Raw genomic sequence first — 21,480 nt, forward strand, 5'->3', positions numbered from 1 at the left:
GAATGCCAAATATCGGAAATGTTGCAGAACCAAAGCAAGCAAAGATATAACAGTAAGTGAACTGTACAAAAGTCTCCAGTCCATCTGCCCGGTTTACCCGCTTGCTCGGTTCAGCTTGTCTGCCTATTGTATAAGTGCTCCTCTGCTACAACTGCTCCTAGACTACTCAGGAAGCTAGTAGTCAGCAGCCCAACAGCTTAATAGACTAACAGGCCTTAATGGACAATAGTGAGAGACTGTACGTGGTTGGTGTCTGTAAGGGGCAGGTGCAGAAACAGGCAGAGTTGGTCCTGTGTGGTTTGCACCTGCCCTGTGGCCTGTTACCTCATGTAACCACTTCCCTCAGAGTGCACACAGCGGCACAGTGACACAGAGCATCAATGGTGAATGAAGGCTGGCTTATTGCAGCCAAGGAGATAAGGAATCAAGGAGCTCAGTCCAGAATAGTTCTTTTAAGCCCTCTGTCACACCTCTCTTCAATCTAAACATGCATTCTGACAGGTCACGGGGCCCACTGGTGACCCAAAATAAGTAAAGAAAGAGAAAGATCCCCTCAGCACCATCAGCTCCATTAGAACAGATTCTACAGCTCTCCCCCACACCACCTACAACTGTTCAACAGCCTGCAGTACCAACGCTTGTGGATACAAAGAACCATTCTGGAGGGGTGGACTTAAACAGCTTTCAGCCCAAAATCACATTTAAATTCAATTTCTTAAAAGAAGCTGGGGCTGTCATTTTTTCCACTACCACCAACATTAAGGGGCTGACTGCCCCTCTAAGCCGCACTGGGATTGTCTGCACCAGTGCTTTGTTCCCCCCCCCTTGGTAGGAAGTGAGCCGAAAAAGCTACAGGACACTTAAGAGTCCACAAATTCACGAGGGTCTCCGCCTACTTACAGCATGCCTCAGACCCCTAGAGTAGGGATGAGGGGCCGGCTGCTAATTTTGGCTTGAGTATTCCATTCTGCCTCCATTGGTATGCTGAACCAGATCTGCCAGTGACAACAGTTATGGATACCAACTTTTATTCTATGGTTACCGAAAACTCAATACAGCCCCTGCTTTGTTAGTCGGTGTGAAGGGAGGACCTATCGATCCTAATCGCTCAAATAGAGGGAGAAGACAGAAAGCGCAACCCTCCTGTGATTGTGACTTCCTGTGGAGCTTGAACTAGTGGTCTCACTACTGGGAAACCTGAAGGAAGTGACCAATTTTACATTTCAAAAGGGCACTGGCCCAGCGCAAGTTGATAGGACCATAGCAACAATGAGCACTGCAAGAAGAGCGGAGTTGCTGTTATGTGCCCTGGACCTCAGGGGGCAACCATCTATAGGCAGGTTTGATCTTCTCCTTCCATAGGAGATCTTGCAGCTCTCGCCCCCCGAAGGGGAGACTCCGAACACCTCCAGACACTTGCCTCAGCCCCCGAATGGTTTGTAACCTCTACCTATCACAGCTTGTACATTACTTTACCCATAATACATGTCTATGGGCCCTTTTGACATCTTAAAATGGGCCAATATCCTTAAGCTTGTATGATCCTTGGGTTCGCTTGGCGAAGTCTCATCACAAGATATCATCTCTATTGAATTTATTTACCAAGGTCCCGGCCAGAGCAACAAGATGACCTAAGTAATTTAGAGATCTGCTGAACTGGCCCTGAAAGACCTGAGAAATGCAGCGACCTTTAGGCAGTAGAGGATCACAATCACCCAGTCAAGAAATCCTAGATACCCACACATTTTAGAGCCTTCAAGGGATGAAGCCTCTTCTATGTCTCGGCCAAGAACAGTTTACTCAGTCTTAAGAAATGATCTCAGCAAGTCCCCTACCCCTCCAAGCCAGTACTCTGTCAAGCCTTATGATAAGCCTGAACTTGAAGAGGCAGAAAAATGGGGCTGGCCGTAGGCAGCCTTAAACTTGACTAGACTATTAAGATGACAAAACAAGGCAATTTCACTCCCAGAATGGGTACCAAAGGTATGCCCCTGGAACATCAATGGACTGACAAGCAAGTTGGTAGATCCTGAAATCCACCAATATCTCAGTTCCTTTTCAAATTGTGCTTTTCCAAAAGACTAGGACACAGAAGCCTCATCAGCTGGAGGGCTTCTTAAACTACTTCACTCCTGCATCCAAACAACATAAGCACGGGTGCTGTAATAGCGATCTCATTATTTACGTAACTGCCTCCCACATAATTGAGTCCAGGACCAGAGACAGTAATAATGAGGCACAGCAGGTAGTCGACCTGTTGCTCAAAATAACCAATGGCAAAATCAAGAAAATTATTGTGATAAATGTTTATATTCATCCAAATGTTAGAGCAAGGACAGAGGACTCTGATAAGCTCATCAACATCATAACAGGCCTGAGCTCGGAGAAGCCCAGCAGTGATCTCATTGTATTAGGTGATTTCAACCTGTGGCTAATGAGTTTAGTGCCTGTCAATGAGATTACAGAGGCGTGAGACAGCTGCTGAATGATCCCTTATCAACATACCCCATGGTGCCATAAAGATGACAAGAGATGGCGACTCCTATAAGGTAACTTTGAACTTCTTGGTCTCAGAGCATTAAATGGTGGCATACTCTTGGGCAAACTGCCAGTCTTTTATTCTTAAGCTCATCTGGGGCATCCCTAATTGATTACACCTTTTTCAGCCTTCCTCTGCTGAACAATATTTTTTCCTTTGGCTTTGGGGAGAAAACAGTCAGTGAGAATCGATCACAGGAGATAACTTTTGATAGGACCCCGGGTGACCATGCAAATACTGCTAACCTACTGCTCAAAGGGAACACAACCAATCGCAAATGGATAAGGCATACCTTTGATAACCTGCCAGGGCTTGCCCCAGAAGCGAAACTATTAATGGCATACATCAGTTGAAAATACCTTGCCTGCCTGGGAAAGGTTTACAGGGGAAATGCAAGCCAGCATGCAAAACATATCCTAGCCAAAAAGAGGACTTAACCACAAATTATGACCCACCAGATATGGATGGCTAAAAGGAGGATAAACTCATTATTGACAGCCATAAAAAAAATGCCAATGGACCCTGCAATGCTGTACAACCTAAAAGGAGAAAAAGAACTTCCATAGGGAGATACAGACTACATTTTGTGCAAAACTACTGTACGACATTAGGTCAAACAATTCCTCAAAGTTTTGGGGGACCATAAATGGGGTTGGGAGACCTCTCCAAAGTGTGGCCTCCTCCAACATTTCTGAATCAACCTGGTACCACTTCTTGTTTGACCACTTCAGCTCATCAACACACTCAATCCAGCCTCGTGCCATGGAGGTGACTTGGAGTCCACTAAATCCCCATCAGCCCAGTCTCAGAGCATTGATTGCAACTCATCTTGGGGCCCTGTTTCTATAACCCTAGTTCAGAAGTAAATTGGTAAGGATTGCAGAAATGGGGTGCCTGGTCTGGGTGGAATTCCTTCTGCCTTTTACAAGGACAACCCATAATTCTGGACTGCACATTTGATTCCAATCTTTTCTAACATCCTGCAGCAAAACAGTGTCCCCTTTCTTGGTGCGGCACGATCCTTGGTCCAATTTTCAAGGACGGTGACAAAGGGGCCCTTGGGAGCTCCTGTTTGATAGCTTTGATTGTTAACTAGGCTAAATGCTTCGCAGGGGTCATAATGGATGTTACAACATTGGACTGAGACTTACAACATCATCCCACCAATCAAACTGGGTTCACTAAGGAAGTAGGAACTTCAGTTAAGATCATGGCACCCTCTCTACTAACCCACCGAACTAAGCTTAACAAACAACCTGTATACTTTGGCACAATCTGATTGTCCTCAATATCCCAAGTGGCTTATTAAGGGCCTTGAAACTACTAAATAAAGATACATGTATCGTAATCAAAATTGGAGATGGCTGTCGCCTGTCCAGGCCAACCAGCAGCACAAAGGGTCTCAAGAAGGGCTGTGTTCTCATTCTAACATTATTTAATCTGTTCTTGACCAATCTTACTTCAGCATTAATTTCAACAAATTCTCATCCGCCCAAGTTGGGGGGCCTCCACCTGTCAAATCTGCTGTATGTTGATGATTTTGTCCTAATCAGTAGAACCATGGATGGTTTACAGCACCTCCTCAGCTATTTCAGCCAGGAATGGGTTGATAATAAGAAAAAGTCTAAGATCTTTGCATTTTAAAGTTCTAAACCACGCAAACCCACATGGTTTGTGGATTAAGAAAAGATAGGGCTAATCAAAGGGTTCAAGTACCTTGGTGTTTTCTTTAGTGAGAATGGGAGGTACAGAGATCAACTAGAACAAATCAGAAAGAAGGGTAACACAATGGCCTATGGGCTGAGGTCCATCCACACAAAACTGAAAGGCCCCACTCTTATGCAGATTCTGCAAGTAGCCCAAGAAAAAATCCTTCCAAACCTCGTGTAGGACAGTGAGGCCTTAGGGGGACAAGATGGCAACATCTTGGATAAAATTCTTCTTAAGTTCTACAAGACAAATATTTTAGCTACCATCTCACTCATCTCCTGCCCAGATCAGGCTGGAGTTCAGGATTGCTAAGCTGTTAAATGCATGAATGGCAGCCTTTGTGATACGTTGCCGTAAACTACAGCTGGCTAAGGAAGGTTCACTAGGTATCTTCCTCTGGTCTCAGCTGGAAACAACCAATTGCTCCCTGGCCATGGTGCACCTGCTGCAGGCCCTGAGCACGATTGGCTTAACTAATGCATGGGATCTCTCTATAAACCATAAGGAGTTCAAAAACCTGAAAAAACAAGCTCAAATCTGCTCTTGCTGCTTGAGGACAAAGACCCGCTGTCGTAGCAATGCAATGGCTGAATGATGCTCCAAAGTTGCACAAGGTTGAAACCACAGAAGTACCTAAGTGAAACCCTCAATGACTGGTCCAAAGCTCAATCTATGAAATACAGATTGAGATTATTGATGATCTCAAACCACCTGCCTGCATGTAAAAGACTGGGGGTGGAGGAGTCTTGCCGATTATGTGCCCAGAGTCAAAAAGACATTGTTCATGTGCTTTGCCTGTGCCCCACACTCATGGAGAACTGGTGTGAGCTCCTTCTGAGATGAATAGAACATATGTGGCATTATGGTGGTCATTACAACCCTGGCAGTCGGTGTTAAATCGGCGGTAAAACCGCCAACAGGCCGGCGTTAAAAAAAAAATGGAATCACAACCGTGGCGGAAACCGCCAACATAGACAGCCACTTTAACACTCCGACCGCCACGGTGGTACAAACAAACACCGCAGCGGTAACCGCCAACAGACAGGCGGAAGACAATGTACCGCCCACACTCTTACAACCCACCAATCCGTCACCTTTTCCGGTGCGGATTCCCTGCGAACAAAAACACGGCAGAAACAGGACTTCAAAGGGAAAACGCTCACCTCTACGCACCCCACGAGGAACCAGGACGCCATGGAACCCGAGCTCCAGATTCTGCCAGCCTTTATCTTCCTGCTCCTCTACCAAGAGCATGAACGCCGGCGGCGAAGACCACGGTGAGTACTGCACCTATGACACAGGGGGGGGGAGGGAAAAGAGAGAGACACACACACGCAACACGCAACACCCCCACCCCCACCCTCACCCACTACAACACACACGCTAATACATATTGATACATTACAGTTACACCCCCCAAACCCCCTGGAAGAATGCAAGGACAAAAGGAAATGAGTCGAATAATTGTGATATATTCAATTACATACATCAAAAATAATTACAAATATATACATTTATACTATATACAATTATATACACCAAGAACACAAGTCCAAGGGATTCCACCATCATAGTCCGTGGATCACTGGGCCCAAAAGGCATGGGCGAAGCCCACACTCATTACCCGAACAAGACGGGCAGAACACTGCTGGGGCATCAGACAGAAATAAAACAGGCACCTCAGGGGGAAGGGAAGAGGGGGCACCTCAGCCGGTTGAGTGCACGACGCCAGATCCACGAGGGGCCTCAATGCCCACTGTTCAATCCTGGGGAGTGCAAAGCCACAGTCTCTCAAGTCTCTACAGTGGGTGGGTTGCCCACTGTTCAATCATGGGGAGTGCAAAGCCACAGTCTGCCACAGTCTCTCAAGTCTCTACAGTGGGTGGGTTTCCCACTGTTCAATCCTGGGGAGTGCAAAGCCACAGTCTATCAAGTGGATAACAGTCTCCACTGGTTCTGGAGGGGGTTTTGTGCCCAGAGTACTTCATCCTGCCAAGGACTGAGGTAGGTGATGTGATACTTCACTGGTTCTGGAGGGGGTTTTGTGCCCAGAGTGCTTCATCCTGTCCTGCCAAGGACTGAGGTAGTGGATGTGATACTCCACTGGTGCTGGAGGGGGCTTTGTGCCCAGAGTGCTTCATCCTGCCAAGGACTAAGGGAGTGGATGTGATACTCCACTGGTTCTGGAGGGGGCTTTGTGCCCAGAGTGCTTCATCCTGCCAAGGACTGAGGTAGTGGATGTGATACTCCACTGGTTCTGGAGGGGGCTTTGTGCCCAGAGTGCTTTATCCTGCCAAGGACTGAGGTAGTGGATGTCTTTCTCCACTGGTTCTGGAGGGGGCTTTGTGCCCAGAGTGCTTCGTCCTGCCGAGGACTGAGGTAGTGGATGTGATACTCCACTGGTTCTGGAGGGGGCTTTGTGCCCAGAGTGCTTCATCCTGCCAAGGACTCAGGTAGTGGATGTCTTTCTCCACTGGTTCTGGAGGGGGCTTTGTGCCCAGAGTGCTTCATACTGCCCGTGGCGGACTCTGTAACGTCGGAATCATTGATGCTCACTGGCCTTTGGTGCTGCTGGAGGCGGTGTCCTGGGCAGCGGTTCAGCTGGTGGCGACCTTGTCCTGGCCTGCGGTGCTGCTGGCGGTGGTGTCCTGGGCAGCAGTTCAGCTGGTGGCGGTCTTGTCCTGGCCTGCGGTGCTGCTGGCGGCGGTGTCCTGGGCAGCGGTTCAGCTGGTGGCGGTCCTGTCTTGGGCAGCGGTTCAGCTGCTGACGGTCCTGTCTTTGGCAGCAGGGCTGTTGCTGGCGGTCCTGTCTTGGGCAGCGGGGCTGCTGGCGGTCTTCTCGTGGGCAGCGGGGCTGCTGCTGGAGGTCCTGTCTTTGGCAGCGGGGCTGCTGCTGGCAGTTCTGTCTTGGGCAGCGGGGCTGCTGCTGGCGGTCCTGTCTTTGGCATCGGGGCTGCTTGCTGTCTTCTCCTGGGCAGTGGGGATGCTGCTGGCGGTCCTGTCTTTGGCAGCAGGGCTGCTGGCGGTCTTCTCCTGGGCAGCGGGGCTGCCGCTGGCGGTCCTGTCTTTGGCAGCGGGGCTGCTGCTGGCGGTCCTGTCTTGGGCAGCGGGGTTGCTGCTGGCGGTCCTGTCTTTGGCAGCGGGGCTGCTGGCGGTCTTCTACTGGGCAGCAGGGCTGCTGCTGGCGGTTCTGTCTTTGGCAGCGGGGCTGCTGCTGGTGGTCCTGTCATGGGCAGGGGGGCTGCTGCTGGCGGTCCTGTCTTTGGCAGCAGGGCTGCTGTCAGTCTTCTCCTGGGCAGTGGGGCTGCTGCTGGCGGTCCTGTCTTTGGCAGCGGGGCTGCTGGCGGTCTTCTCCTGGGCAGTGGGGCTGCTGGCGGTCTTGTCCGCTGTGCTAATCTTCCCAGACTTGCCGGTTTTAATGTGCCCCTTCCCCACCTTGGATGGTGTCACAGCTGTCTCCACACTCCCAACTGTACCCCTGGGAGCAGCTTTGGTGGCTAATTTTTTTCCCCTCTCCCGCCGGGCACTGGTCAACTTTTTATACTTGATAGGTGGGGGACTGTTCGTGCTGTGGCTCCTTGCCACACTGGCTGCCCTGCTGCCTGGTGCACTCCATAATCCGGTGACTACTGGCACCACTGGTGATGTTGTGGCCGAGGTGCTAGGTTGGGACCTGGAGAGTCGGGCCCTAGGAGACTGAAGGGGTGGGGAGGTGAGGGAAAGAGGTGAAGGCTGGCCAGGAAAAGTTTCTTAGGAACACTGGGACGGGTAGCTGGAGGGAGTTTGGGAGTGGAGGAAGAGGTTGTGGTCTTAGGAGGTGTACGTTTGGTGACTTTGGGTGAAGGTGCATGGGCTGGAGGCTGTTGTGAGGTGGATGGCTGTTGGGTGGGTCTGTAGTTGCGTTTGTGTACCTTGGGAGGTGGCCTCACAGACACACTGGGAGAGGACACAGGGAATGTGTGAATGGTAGTGGGGGTGGTGACTGCATGTGAGCGGGGTGTGGTGGTGGGTGTGCTGGTGATGGACGTAGTGGCTGAGGATGTAGTGCATGCAGGTGTGAGTGGAGACGAGACAGGGAGGGAGGAGGGAGACGAGGAGGAGGGGGACACAGTGGAGGCAGTGGATGTTGGTGTGTCTGCATGTGTCTGATGCTTGCGTGAGTGCCTGTGGTATGTGTGGTGCTTATGTTTGCCAGAGCTTCCCTTGTGTGTTGAGGTGTGTGCCTGCTGGTCTGATGGTGTGCTTGGGATAGGCTGAGGTACAGGGGTGTGGGTCTGGGTGGAGGAAGTTGGAGGGGGGAGGCTAGAGACAGGGACAATGGCTGCCATCAGTGCTGAGGACAGAGTCTGAAAAGGTTGCTGAAGGGCTGCCTGACCTGAGTGAATGCCCTCCAGGTATGCATTGGTTTGTTGCAACTGCCTCTCTACACCGTGGATGGCATTCAAAATGGTAGACTGCCCAACAGTGAGGGACCTGAGGAGGTCAATGGCCTCCTTACTGAGGGCAGCAGTAGTGACTGGGGCAGGGGCTGAGGTGCCTGGGGCGAAGGTGATGCCCACCCTCCTGGGTGAGCGGGCACAGGGCAAACGCTGAGGGGTTTGGTGGGAGGGCAGTGCTGGTAGGGGGAGTGGCTGCTGTACCTGTAGATGTGGGGGGCACATGTGTGCCCACCACCGCAAGGGAGCTCCCATCAGAGGAGGAGTCCGTATCGCTGGCGTCAGCTCCTGTCCCCGCCATGGAGCTCCCCTCGCCCTCCGTCCCACTGGTGAAATCAGACTCCGTAGTGTCGCCATCCAGGGCCATGTGGGATGCAGCTCCCTCCTGTTCCGGTGCCACTGCTCCTCCGCCTGATGATGCTAATGCACACAAGAACAGGGAGACCACAAAAAGGGGGGGGAAGACAAAAGAAAGACATGTTTAGTGCATGCAATACCGCTACAGTTGGCGGATACGACAGACACAGAAGCCCCCTGCACTACGCCGCGCACTTGGAGTCCACTATTAAATCCCAGGGACATGGGTTACAAGGCTATGCCCTATTTCTGCACACATAGATGTCACAGGAGCCTGACTAGGTGTAGTTGGCACTGTACACAGGTGGGGTGCGGTGCCACAGGGCCTGCCTTAAGAAGGGTCCTTGCCTACTAAACTCGCCCTGGCATAGGGGAACCCATAGCCCACCTCCCCCACCCAGACACCTACAATGCGCACTGAATCAGCAGAATGAGTGTGTACTCACCCCTTGTTGCTGCTTTGATGCACTCAAGCGCCCATCCAACTCTGGGTACGCCACCGCCAGGATCCTGAACATCAGGGAGGTCATGGTGCGACTGCCACCCCTCCCACGTTGGGAGGCCATCCCCAGCTGGGCCTCCGCCGTCTTCTTGCTCCAACGGCAAATGTCCTCCCATCTTTTACGGCAGTGGATGCTCCGTCTGTGGTAGACCCCCAGGGTCCGGACTTCCTTGGCGATGGTACGCCAAATGTCCTTCTTCTGGTGGGCGCTGACCTACAGGAATTGTACAGGGGAGAAAGAGTAGTAATTACCAACTGCACCGTCACAGTCATTGGCCCGCATCCCTACCCTTGCCATGACGCACATGCACTCACCGTCGTTTCATGCACGCCTCATTCTCACCCCCCATCTTTCATCCACCCCACTCCACACAGACATTGCCCATACAGCATGATCACAGTGTACTTACCTGTTTGTCTAGAGGACCGTAGAGTAGCGTGTACTGGGGGAGGACCCCATCCACGAGTTTCTCCAACTCCTCTGTGCTGAAGGCAGGGGCCCTTTCCCCAGACACACGAGCCATTGTCTCTTCCAGACTGAGGTCACAGCAGCACTTGCAGTGTAGGTCCTCTCCTGTCGAAGATCAGGTATCGAGTGATTGAACAGACAGAAAATGGTGGTCACGTCCGCAGCGGTGCGTACCGTCACCGTCGGCGTACATCGTCATTGGCTCCTGGGACCCATAGGGTCCAATGTTAACCAACGCAGAATTGCGCCGTGGTCTTCGACCGCCTACTGCGACGGTGTACAACGCCAGCGCAGTTACCTCATATCCCCTTTTCCCACCTTACAGGTCAGGCAGCCGCCATTTCATGGGGCCACATGGCATTATTTTTGACTGCATCACCCATACCTAGGCCTTGCCTATACAGTCAAATTTCAATGTATTAATATTTTCAGAGTAAGCTGTGTTTACGTTCCTCAGAGTTGGTTGACTCTCTGCTCGCTGTTCTCCTCCATGGGCACCGTCCGCTGGGGCATGTGAGGAGATGGCGCCATCCTCCGGTGTACAGACCGCTGGTGGACCTGTCGACAATGGAAGAGCGACATGTGATCATCACCAGCAGGCTTGATCGTGCCACAATCTATGAACTGTGTGCCCAGTTGGAGCCAGACCTGATGTCAGCTATCCGCCAACCATCAGGAATCCCCCCTCAAGTGTAGGTGCTGTCAGTACTCCATTTCCTAGCAAGTGGGTCTTTTCAAACAACAGTGGCCATAGCATCAGGGATGTCCCAGCCTATGTTTTCCAACATGTTGTCCAGAGTGTTGTCTGCCCTGCTGAAACACATGCGGAGCTACATCGTATTCCCTCAGGTGGAGGATTTGCCTACAGTGAAAGGTGATTTCTGTGCCCTGGGACATATCCCCAACATCAGAGGTGCCATTGATAGGACACATGTGGCCTTGGTCCCCCCGCAGGAGTGAACAGGTGTACAGAAAACGGAAGAGTTACCATTCGATGAATGTGCAGATGGTGTGTTTGGCAGACCAGTACATCTCCCATGTGAATGCCAAATTCCCTGACTCAGTGCATGACGCTTACATCCTTCGGAATAGCAGCATCTCCAGAGGCCCCGGGTGCAGCTATTAGGTGAGCACATGGACCCAATACAGTGGGAATAGTTGTTTGAGTCTGTGGATGTTCCTATGAGTTTGTGTGTGTCTAACAGTGGTCCCTTGCCATTTGCAGGTGACTCTGGTTACCCAAACCTGTCATGGCTACTGACCCCAGTGAAGAATCCCAAGACAAGGGCAGAGGAATGCTACAATGAGGCCCATGGGCAGACTAGGAGGATTATAGAGTGGACCTTCGGCCTCCTGAAGGCCATGTTCCGGTACCTCCATATGACAGGTGGTTCCCTATTCTACTCACCAAAGAAGGTATGTCAGATCATCGTGGCCTGCTGTATGCTTCACAACTTGGCTTTGCGACGACAGGTGCCTTTTCTGCAGGAGGATGGTCCAGATGGAGGTGTTGTGGCAGCTGTGGAGCCTGTGGACAGTGAAAACGAGGAAGAAGAAGAAGAGGACATCGACAACAGGAACACAGTGATCCTGCAATACTTCCAGTGAGACACAGGTAAGAAGACAACACTGCCTGCTACATCTAATTTTAAATCTACTGCCTCTCTACTGTCTGTCCTTTTCACCCAGTGTACGGTCACTGAGTTGTCACTTTCCCTTACAATTTCACAGATGTGGGTCCCACTGTGTGACATCTGCTTTGTTTCCTCATGGACTAGAGCTGTGTGACATAGGTATGTTGACATTATATTTGAAAGAGCTTTTTGCCACTGTAATTGCTAATACACTATTTCTAAATCACAGACAGACTCCAGATTGTTTTGTGCTTTAAGGGTATTTATTTTAGTGCTCAATATTGGAGGGGGTTGAAAAATGGTGAGGGGTGATGGTGGAGGAATGTCCATGGCAGAGTCCAGTCTATTAGTCTCACAGGTGCATTGTCCAAAGTGGCATAGGAAGTGGTGCTAGGGCAGTTTAAGGATGGACAGGGTGACAAGGTGGGACAAAAGGATGACAATCAGGGCGGTCTCATTTCTTGGCGGGGGTCTTGGCATCGTTCTCTGTCTTTGTCCTGGATCTCAGGGACCGTTTGCGAGGAGGTTCTCCCTCTGCAGGGGGTGGGGTGCTGGTGTGGTGGTCCTGTGGTGGTGCCTCCTGTCCACTAGTGCTGGTGGAGGTGGTGGGCAGTTCATCGTCCAGGCTAGTGTCAGGGGCCTCTTGTTGTGCCACAGTGTCCCTCCTGGTGTTGAGGAGTTCCTTCAGCACCCCTACAATGGTGCCCAGGGTGGAATTGATGGATTTGAGTTCCTCCCTGAAGCCCAAATACTGTTCCTCCTGCAGCCGCTGGGCCTCCTGAAACTTGGCCAGTACCGTTGCCATTGTCTCCTGGGAATGGTGGTAGGCTCCCATGATGTTGGAGAGGGCCTCGTGGAGAGTGGGTTCCCTGGGCCTGTCCTCCCCCTGTCGCACAGCAGCCTTCCCAGTTCCCCTGTTTCCCTGTGCCTCTGTCCCCTGAACCGTGTGCCCACTACCACTGCCCCCAGGTCCCTGTTGTTATTGGGTTGGTGGGTTAGCCTGGGTTCCCTGTAGTGGTGGACACACTGCTGCTTGATGTGTCCTGGGGACGGAGGTATGGGCCCGCTAGGTGGGTGCTGTGCTGGTATTTCCAGAGGGAGGAAGCTCTGTAGTGGCCTGTGACTGTGTGAGGGGAACCGACTGTCCAGAGGTCCCCGATGGGCCGGGCTGGTCAACTAGATCTAGTTGGACAGAGCTGCTGTCATCACTGTGGGCCTCTTCTGTGGGTGGAGTGGGCATGTCTGGACCCTCCTGTCCGGTGACTTTGGGTAGGGGTCCTGCAGGGGGAAAAAAAGCATGATTATTGCATCTGTGTGTGCCATGGTGTGCCATGGGTGGGTGACCGTGTACCCCAGTGCTTGCATTCCTGTGTAGGACCTTGTGTGAGGATGGTTTGGGGGGTGTATGGGTATTTGCAGTGGCCATGCTTTGGTGCTGGGTGTCCATGCTTTGGTGCTGCATGCAGGGCTTGGGTTTGGGATGTGTGGTTTGTGATATTGGGACACGCATGAGGAGTTGGAGTGATGTGGGTGAGGGCGAGGGTGGGGGTATGTGATGGCATGCAGGTAGGGTGGGGGATATAGTAGTAAAGATTTGACTTACCAGAGTCCATTCCTCCAGCTACTCCAGCGAGGCCCTCAGGATGCATAATAGCCAAGACCAGCTCCTCCCATGTTGTTAGTTGTGGGGGAGGAGTTGGGGGTCCGCCGCCAGTCCTCTGTACCGCAAGGTGGTGTCTGGAGACCACGGAACGCACCTTCCCCCGTAGGTCGTTCCACCTCTTCCTGATGTCATCCCTAATTCTTGGGTGCTGTCCCACTGCGTTGACCCTGTCCACGATTCTTTGCCATAGCTCCATCTTCCTAGCTATGGAGGTGTGCTGCACCTGTGATTCGAATAGCTGTGGCTCTACCCGGATGATTTCCTCCACCATGACCCTGAGCTCCTCCTCAGAGAACCTGGGGTGTCTTTGCCATGCCATGGGGTGGTGTGGGTGATGTGTGGGGTGGTGTGTGTTGTGATGTGTGGGATGATATTTAGTGGTGTGTCGTGTGAGGTGCGTGGATGTTATGTGGGTGATGGTGTTGAGTGCCTGTGGATGCGAATTTGTAGATGGTGGTGTTTCTCTCTGGCCTTCAGTCGCAATTGTTGTCGTAGGGGTTTGTGGGTGATGTGGGTGTGTGTTTTATATTGTATTGGGTGAGTGGGAGTGGTGTATGTATGTGTTTCAGGTGTGTGTATTTCAAATTGTCCAATGTGGATGTGTTTTGTAAATGTGTGTGTATTTTGAGCGTGGCGGTATGTACCGCCAATGGAATACCGCGGATGAAAGACCGCCGCGTGGATTCGTGGGTCGTGATAGTGTGGGTGTATTCCTGTTGGCATGATGGTGGAGGATTTCTTATCGCCAGTTTATCACTGACCTTTGGTGTGGCGGACTTGTGTGGGTGTCTAGATTTTGGCGGATTCTGGCCTTTGGGTCATAATGACCGTGGCGGAATTCCGCGGCCGCGGCGGTGTGTTTGCGGTCTTCTGCACGGCGGTAAGCGGCTGTTACCGCCAATGTTGTAATGACCCCCTATGTCCTGCAGGGAGGCAGTGATGGCCTGTAATGAGTCATCTGACATGAAGTTTAACTGCACGTTGGTGGAATATTTCTAAAGCTTCAAGAAAAAGTTGGGTTTGGGGCTAGGAGGTTTGAAGGGAATGGGGTGATTTGGCAATGCACCACCTTCTCCATAGGTTGAACATCACCCCGGACACCATAAAGGTTTCATATGCCCCTTAGGTCGGGTTGAGAAATGTGTTATCAATGTATTATGTGCATTGAGCTTTGGGCACTCTCCAATTTTCTACTGCCTTAACGTTCACCAATTGTAATTTTAACCATGTCCCTGCCCAGCTCCATTATTTGTATGATGGTTCATTGCTAGGCCAGAGCCCTTATATGCTTAGATCACTGTACTTGCTTTTCTTCATGATAATACACACTTTATTTCACCTGCACTTGGTCCACTAAGGGTAGATTTTACTAGCTGGGAAAAACAATATGTTACTAATGCACACCATGCACTAAATCTCTGGGTGTTACTTTTGAATTTCTGCTGTCCTACCACTTATTACCTGTTGCTATATTATTGTTTTCTGCCCTACTTTACCATGCGATTGACGGCCTACTGGCAGGAAAGGATCTTTAGATGCCTATATTGTTGCACCTGAACTTTCCTTGAAAATACCTCTGCACTTTATTCATATTGTCCCCCAACATAGCTTTAAGCTTTAACTGGAGTCTTTTATTCAATGGAATTTTAACAAGATTATTCATAGTTTACTTATCGTTTACGGTTTTATTGATGATAACATTCTTAGTAGTCAGCCAGTTCTACTCGGCGTGCCCTAGTTATTTACATCCTGGTGGTTAACCTATATATATCTTCCTACCAGGGCCATCTTGGCCCAATGCTACACACAGGAATCATGTTTGTTTTATGTATATGTGTCTCTTTATAGCATATTTACCATTGAATGGTTTTATTACTCATGCAGTAAAGATTATTATGAGCAGGCTGTACCAGTTATTTAGGGGGTCATTCTGAGGCCAACGACCGCGGAAGCACCGCCAACAGGCTGGCGGTGCTTCCGGGGGCATTCTGACCGCGGCGGTAAAGCCGCGGTCAGAAAAGGGAAGCCGGCGGTTTCCCGCCGGCTTCCCGCTGCCCCAGGGAATCCTCCACGGCGGCGCTACAAGCAGCGCCGCCATGGGGATTCCGACCCCCTTCCCGCCAGCCTGGTTCTGGCGGTTTTCACCGCCAGAACCTGGCTGGCGGGAACGGGTGTCGTGGGGCCCCTGGGGGCCCCTGCAGTGCCCATGCCACTGGCATGGGCAGTGCAGGGGCCCCCTAACAGGGCCCCACATAGATTTTCAGTGGCAGACACTGAAAATCGCGACGGGTGCAACTGCACCCGTCGCACCCCTTCCACTCCGCCGGCTCCATTCGGAGCCGGCATCCTCGTGGAAGGGGGTTTCCCGCTGGGCGGGCGGGCGGCCTTCTGGCGGTCGCCCGCCAGCCCAGCGGGAAACTCAGAATGACCGCCGCGGTCTTTAGTGTTCTGCAATCTTGTGTCTCCAGTAAGAGAGCCCATTTATCACCTATGTTATCTATCGAGAATATGGTTTGCTACCTCATTCAGGTTCACATTTGTGTAGGAATGGAGTATAGTTTCAAAAGTATTTTATTGGTAAACCATGGTAATGCCCTCTTATGTAGGTCCCATGTCTTTAGGTAGTCATGAATGGTGTAGCAGGGTAGTGACTGTGTTGGTGAGAACAGAACCAGTCTCAATGTTCCAGTAAATGCAGGCACCATCTTTGGCTTCACTCAGTCTGAAATCTAGTTGTGCTTCTTCATATGTAAGGAATGTGCTGTTATCTCTTACATTGAACATTTAGCCATGTACACAGGAACAATTGGTTAATCGCTTTAGCATGTATGGCAGAGATTTGATTTAGGGACATGTAAATGATCTGTTGGGCCATTTGCAACTGGTAAAATGCATTTTGCCATGCAGAAACCCTATTTTGCATGTCGGTCGCATATTACCAACTCACAAAATAGGTTTTGCAAGTCGCTTTTAAGAAGGGGGCGTTAAAGGCGTCCCTTTCGAAAAGCAAGTCAAAGGGCCATGTATGATTTTTTTGCAACCAGAATGTTGTCACAAAACATTCATACTTTACGGAATCCATGAAGGAGGTGGAAAGCCATCCACAAATGGGAAGGGGTCCCCAAGGCACCCCTTCCTGTTTGTGGATTGGGGCATCAACATTTGTTTAGAGCAGGCACTGGTCCAACGGACCACTGCCTACTCGTAAAAAATGAAAAGAACACTTGTCTTTTTTTTTTTTTTAAATGCATCCCATTATCCTTTAAAGATACTGATATTTCTGTTGATTTCATTTTATCACATTACACTAATATCCACAATTTCATTGGGGCCACTGGTCCTGAAATGTCACTTTGAATTATGTCATTAGTTATCTTTTACAACCCTATTTTGTGGACTTGGCATCCACGTTGCCTTCAATCTTGAACTGGCAACAGACTGGGGCTGGTGTGTTAGGGTGGGGAAAATGAAAGGAGAGCATGAAGATTAAAAGCTGAGAAATCAGTCTCAGTTTAAGTTGTCTTGAGTTTTTGTCTGTGTCTAACACATCTGCTAAAGCGAATCTTAATTGCTGACAAAATGCCTAAATTAAAATAATGTGCAAAACTAATGTTTAAAAATGAAAAATTCTAACTGCAAAATTGTAGTAGGCAACCATGCTTAAACCTTATAAGCCTGTAACATGGAAAAATAAATGTCCTGAACATAGACTAATGAATGATATTATATTAATTAACCAATACGTGAATATTAAAAGGTCTGATTTTGCACTGAATAGTTGTTGTGCAATATGTTTTCTTCTCTTTGCTACAGATGTTGCTATTTCAGAAGCTACTGTTTGATAGATAGTGAATAAACACTTGTTTTGTATTAGACGACTGATAGTGAGGTTCTCACCTCAAAAGATGCAGCCGACAGGAAGGATGATTCATGGGAAGAAATTTGTGAAAAACAAGAATGATGTACTGCAACATTAATTGAATCATGCCTGAAAGAATATTGTATTCTGTTGAGAATATGGGGAGTAAAACTGTTCCCAGGACTGTGCTTAAAATCCTATTGGTCAATATGAAGAGGAAAGAACAGAAATGTTTCAGCGTAGAATTAGTGTATTTATATTAGTACATGTTCCTAGACTAGAGAGAGACACCCATTCTTTTCTTAGACTGGGATCAGTATCTCATTCCAGATTCCTTTCCCAACTCTATGACAGCAGACACTTCATAGAGGTTCTTGGGCATCTCTTCATGAGAAGTCTTAGCTTATTTTACCTTCATAGGTTAATGAGTAAAAGTAGAGATACAGGACACAAACCTCAACCTCATTGACTCTGCCTTTCTGTTATATATTAATGTAACGCACATTTCAAACATAGCCAATGTTGTATATATGACATTTGTTTTAGCTGTAACAATGTCCAACCATTCCACCAGATAATTTTATCTAGACATTCACTGAATGGAAATTGGTGTGAAACTAAACTAATAGCATATTTATAGAGTTCATATTTCTTTAATAGAAAAACAAAAGGAAACAAGGAGAGAATTAACATTTTTACATAGCTGAATTGACCTGCAACTGCAAAACTGAATTAAAATAAACCCTCTTTTTCATCATACAAAAACTTTAAGACTCACAATCACAAACTCAACTTCAAGATCGCGCACATGTAAACACATTTCTAAGAGGCAGGTTCTTATAATGAACTGGGCATGGCTCCAAACAATATTATTAAATATAAAATCTGAAGGAGAGGATGGATGATTGAATAACTTCATCAAATCTCAAACACCATGAATCTATGTTCCTAGATTGCGCATGGCCTCACAAGTCTGCTGAATGATCAAGAAGACACAACATCTTCCTTACAAAACTTTTAAATATTGATATTTCAGGAAACATGGAAAGAAGAAAATACTCCAATTATTGGCTACCAAGAATTTACCCCTTCAGCTACTCTTAGATCTCTACAAGGCTGTGCCAAAGGAGGGCTCTCCATTTATACATATCCACAGAATTTGATGCCGAGACCCACTAAATTAATTTACATCTGTCTTGGCTGCAGTGTGTAAAAGTACTTTTCTATTCACCAATGATTCTATTGAACATTTATTTGAGCACTTGGAGATCTACCAAAACGATCCAGTTGCCCCCCCTTTGGGAAATTGTCAAAATACTGGTTTATCAATATCAAGCTGCAAGCCCAATTATTTTTGGTGACTTTAATACTCACATAGGGGGTAATTTTGACATCAGTGGTCTTTTTTAAAGACCGCCGTGGGACCGCCGTGCGGAAGACCGCAAGTGGTGGCGGTTTGCCGCTCGGCCTATTATGACCGTTGGCAGCTCTCCGTCCTTTTACGGACGGAGAGCCGCCAACAGCCATACTGGTGGGAGGCGGGGAAGTGGAGGTTGCTCCACCTCCACCGCCACGCCAACAGAACACCACCCAGCGAATCACGTCCTGTGATTCGCTGTGGCGGTGTTCTGTTGGCGGTGTGGTGTCGGCGGAGGGAGTGTGTGAGTGCGTGTATGCCTGCGGGGGTGTTGTGTGTATGGGAATGAGTGCATGTATGTCTGTGGGTATGTCTGTATGGATGTGTGCGTGTATGTTTGAATATGGGTGTGCGTGTATGACTGTGTGTGTGGATGTAGGCATGTATGTCAGCGTGTGTGCGTGTAGGTATGTAGGTGGTGTCTGTGTGCGTGTCGTGTGGGTATGGGTGAAGTGATGTTGGGGGTCAGGGTGGGGAGGGGGACCCTGCCACCTTTGGGGGGTGGCAGGGGTGCTGTGGGTGGGGGGTGGTGGAGACCCCTATCAGTGCCAGGGAAGGAATTCCCTGGCACTGATAGTGCTTACCGCCATGAATTTCATGGCGGTTCAAACCGCTAGAAATCCACGGCGGTAAGCCGGGTCCAAATACCGCCAGCAGTATAGTGACGGCCGCCGGTCTGGAGACCCAGGTCTCCAGCCCGGCGGGCGGAACGGAGAACCGGCGGATGACCATGGCGGTAACCGCCATGGTCATAATTCCACAAAGTAAGACCGCCATCCTGTTGGCGGTCTTACCGCCGGTTCTCCGCCTTCTGCCAGGGTCATAATGACCCCCTTAATCTCCTAAAAACATCTGATAAATCAAGCAGTGTCCTTGCTCAGCCCTATTGCGATTAGTTACAAAACTAGGCATATAAATTCTAAATGAAAAATGAAAAATACCCAAATGAATAAACTACAGTGTCAACCGTTAAATAACTCCAAGCATCACTGTATAATAGATTATATGATCATCTCAAAGGACTTGCCAGCAATATCATTGGGCTGTTCCATCATAGCATGAGATGAAAGTGGTCATAATCTTCAAGTGTTAATATTATATTTACCAGTATACTGTTTGCCAAAATCTGATACACTTCTTCGAGTTTCATCTTTCTTCAATTTGAAAAGGGTAGTCTGGCAGTCAACCAAACTGTAGGAAATAATGGCTTTTGTGAAAAATCAAATCAAATAAATTTGCTCTGACATAATAAATAAAAGATCTATGGTGAAGATATGGAATCACATATGTAAACCCTTAATAGAAAACTTTCCAGCTAAAAAAACAAAAGGGTAATGCCATTGTAATTATTCGTAACAGGTGATAATCATTTAAGCTGTGCCAACAAAAGAAGGCTCTTAATAGAGCCACAAGGGCAGCCTTTCGGCAGAAACATTTATCAGTACTTTCTCTGCAAAAACAAAAAATTTATTTTTCAAGAAGTGCATACAAACAAGAGACATGGAAGTCAAAAAGGGCGTATCTTGAGGAGCTAAGGAACAAACTGCTTTCTGTAAGCAAATCAAAAAATGTCAAGGCATTTTGGGGATATATTAATGACCTTGAAAATGGTGGCAACAGGCCTAAAAGTAGCAAGATTTCTGAATCTGTCTGGGAGGATTTCGTCATCAACTTGTATGATACACAAGTCAAAATGAAAAACATTTTCCCTGGTAAAATCAAATTAACAAGGGGAAAGTGATTTTAGAGGCTGGTTATTAGTAGAGGTAAGAACACACCTACCACTAGTAATAATGCCCCCAAGACAATGTTAGGTCCAGTAGAGGACTCAAAACATTAGCCCCTGGCTCAGCCCCTGATTGCTTGGCGATGAGCAGGCAACCTTAAATTAGGAGACAAGTATGTAAAGCATTTAAATATACCAATACATAAAATAAGCAAGCACAACAGACAAGAAAAATCTCACACCAAGTTCTAAAAAATAGTAAATATTTGTATTTATAGAATGACATAAGAAATGTCAAAATCCAATAAATGGAACCGGAGTTATGACTTTTTGAAGGTTAAAATCAAAAATGTGATTTTTAGTGCTTAGAAATCAATAGCACCAACCAAGAACATCTGGTTTTACTTGACATGGACAAAGTTACAGCGTGACGCTGACACTGATGGAGCCCTCCTCTCATACACTGAGAGGGAAGCCCTGGTCAAAATGTTACCTTCGACTTCGAAACATTTCTGGAGCTTTTCTCTTTCAATGTCATGCGGTCCACCTCAGCCAAGCAATTTAATGCAAAGTCATCAGGTTGCTTTTCTGCATGGCCCTGGTCAAATCCTGGAAGTCTTGAGCTCTGGAGCTTTCACCGGGACGAACCTGAAATCCTGGCTGTGTTGCAGTTGAAAGTAGTCGGCTTGACTAATGTTGTCGGGTCAGTCCACTTATGGTGCTTTTTCAAAAAGCTGGTCCAAACTTCTCCAACATTCTGGATCTTATTCCTGAAGTTTCTCTTGAGGGTTCAATGTGTCCAAAACACAAATCTATGGGTCTGGAAGTTCTGAGATGGGCCTTGTAAGTTTAGAACCACAATAACCAATACACCTGGCCAAATCCTTAAAAGTCCATGGGACGCACTGAAGGTAGGGAACTTTTGTTATAGTTAGTGAAGGCAAGCTCAATTAACGTGTTGCTTTGAGGGAGGTCTTTGTGCAGAAAGCTTCTCTTCTTTTGTGTCCTTGCTGATAACAGTTGAAACATTGACCTGCCTTCATCAGGTCACAAAACCTTTCTGCCTGTCTGTTTTTGATCTTCTTTCCCCAGGGCTTTCCCTTAGGAGGGGACCTGTCCTCTTTTCTTTTCACCTCCCTCATGTTGATAAGAAACCCAGGTACTCATTC

The sequence above is a fragment of the Pleurodeles waltl genome, chromosome 1_2 (assembly GCF_031143425.1).
Source record: "Pleurodeles waltl isolate 20211129_DDA chromosome 1_2, aPleWal1.hap1.20221129, whole genome shotgun sequence".
Classification (NCBI taxonomy): domain Eukaryota; kingdom Metazoa; phylum Chordata; class Amphibia; order Caudata; family Salamandridae; genus Pleurodeles; species Pleurodeles waltl.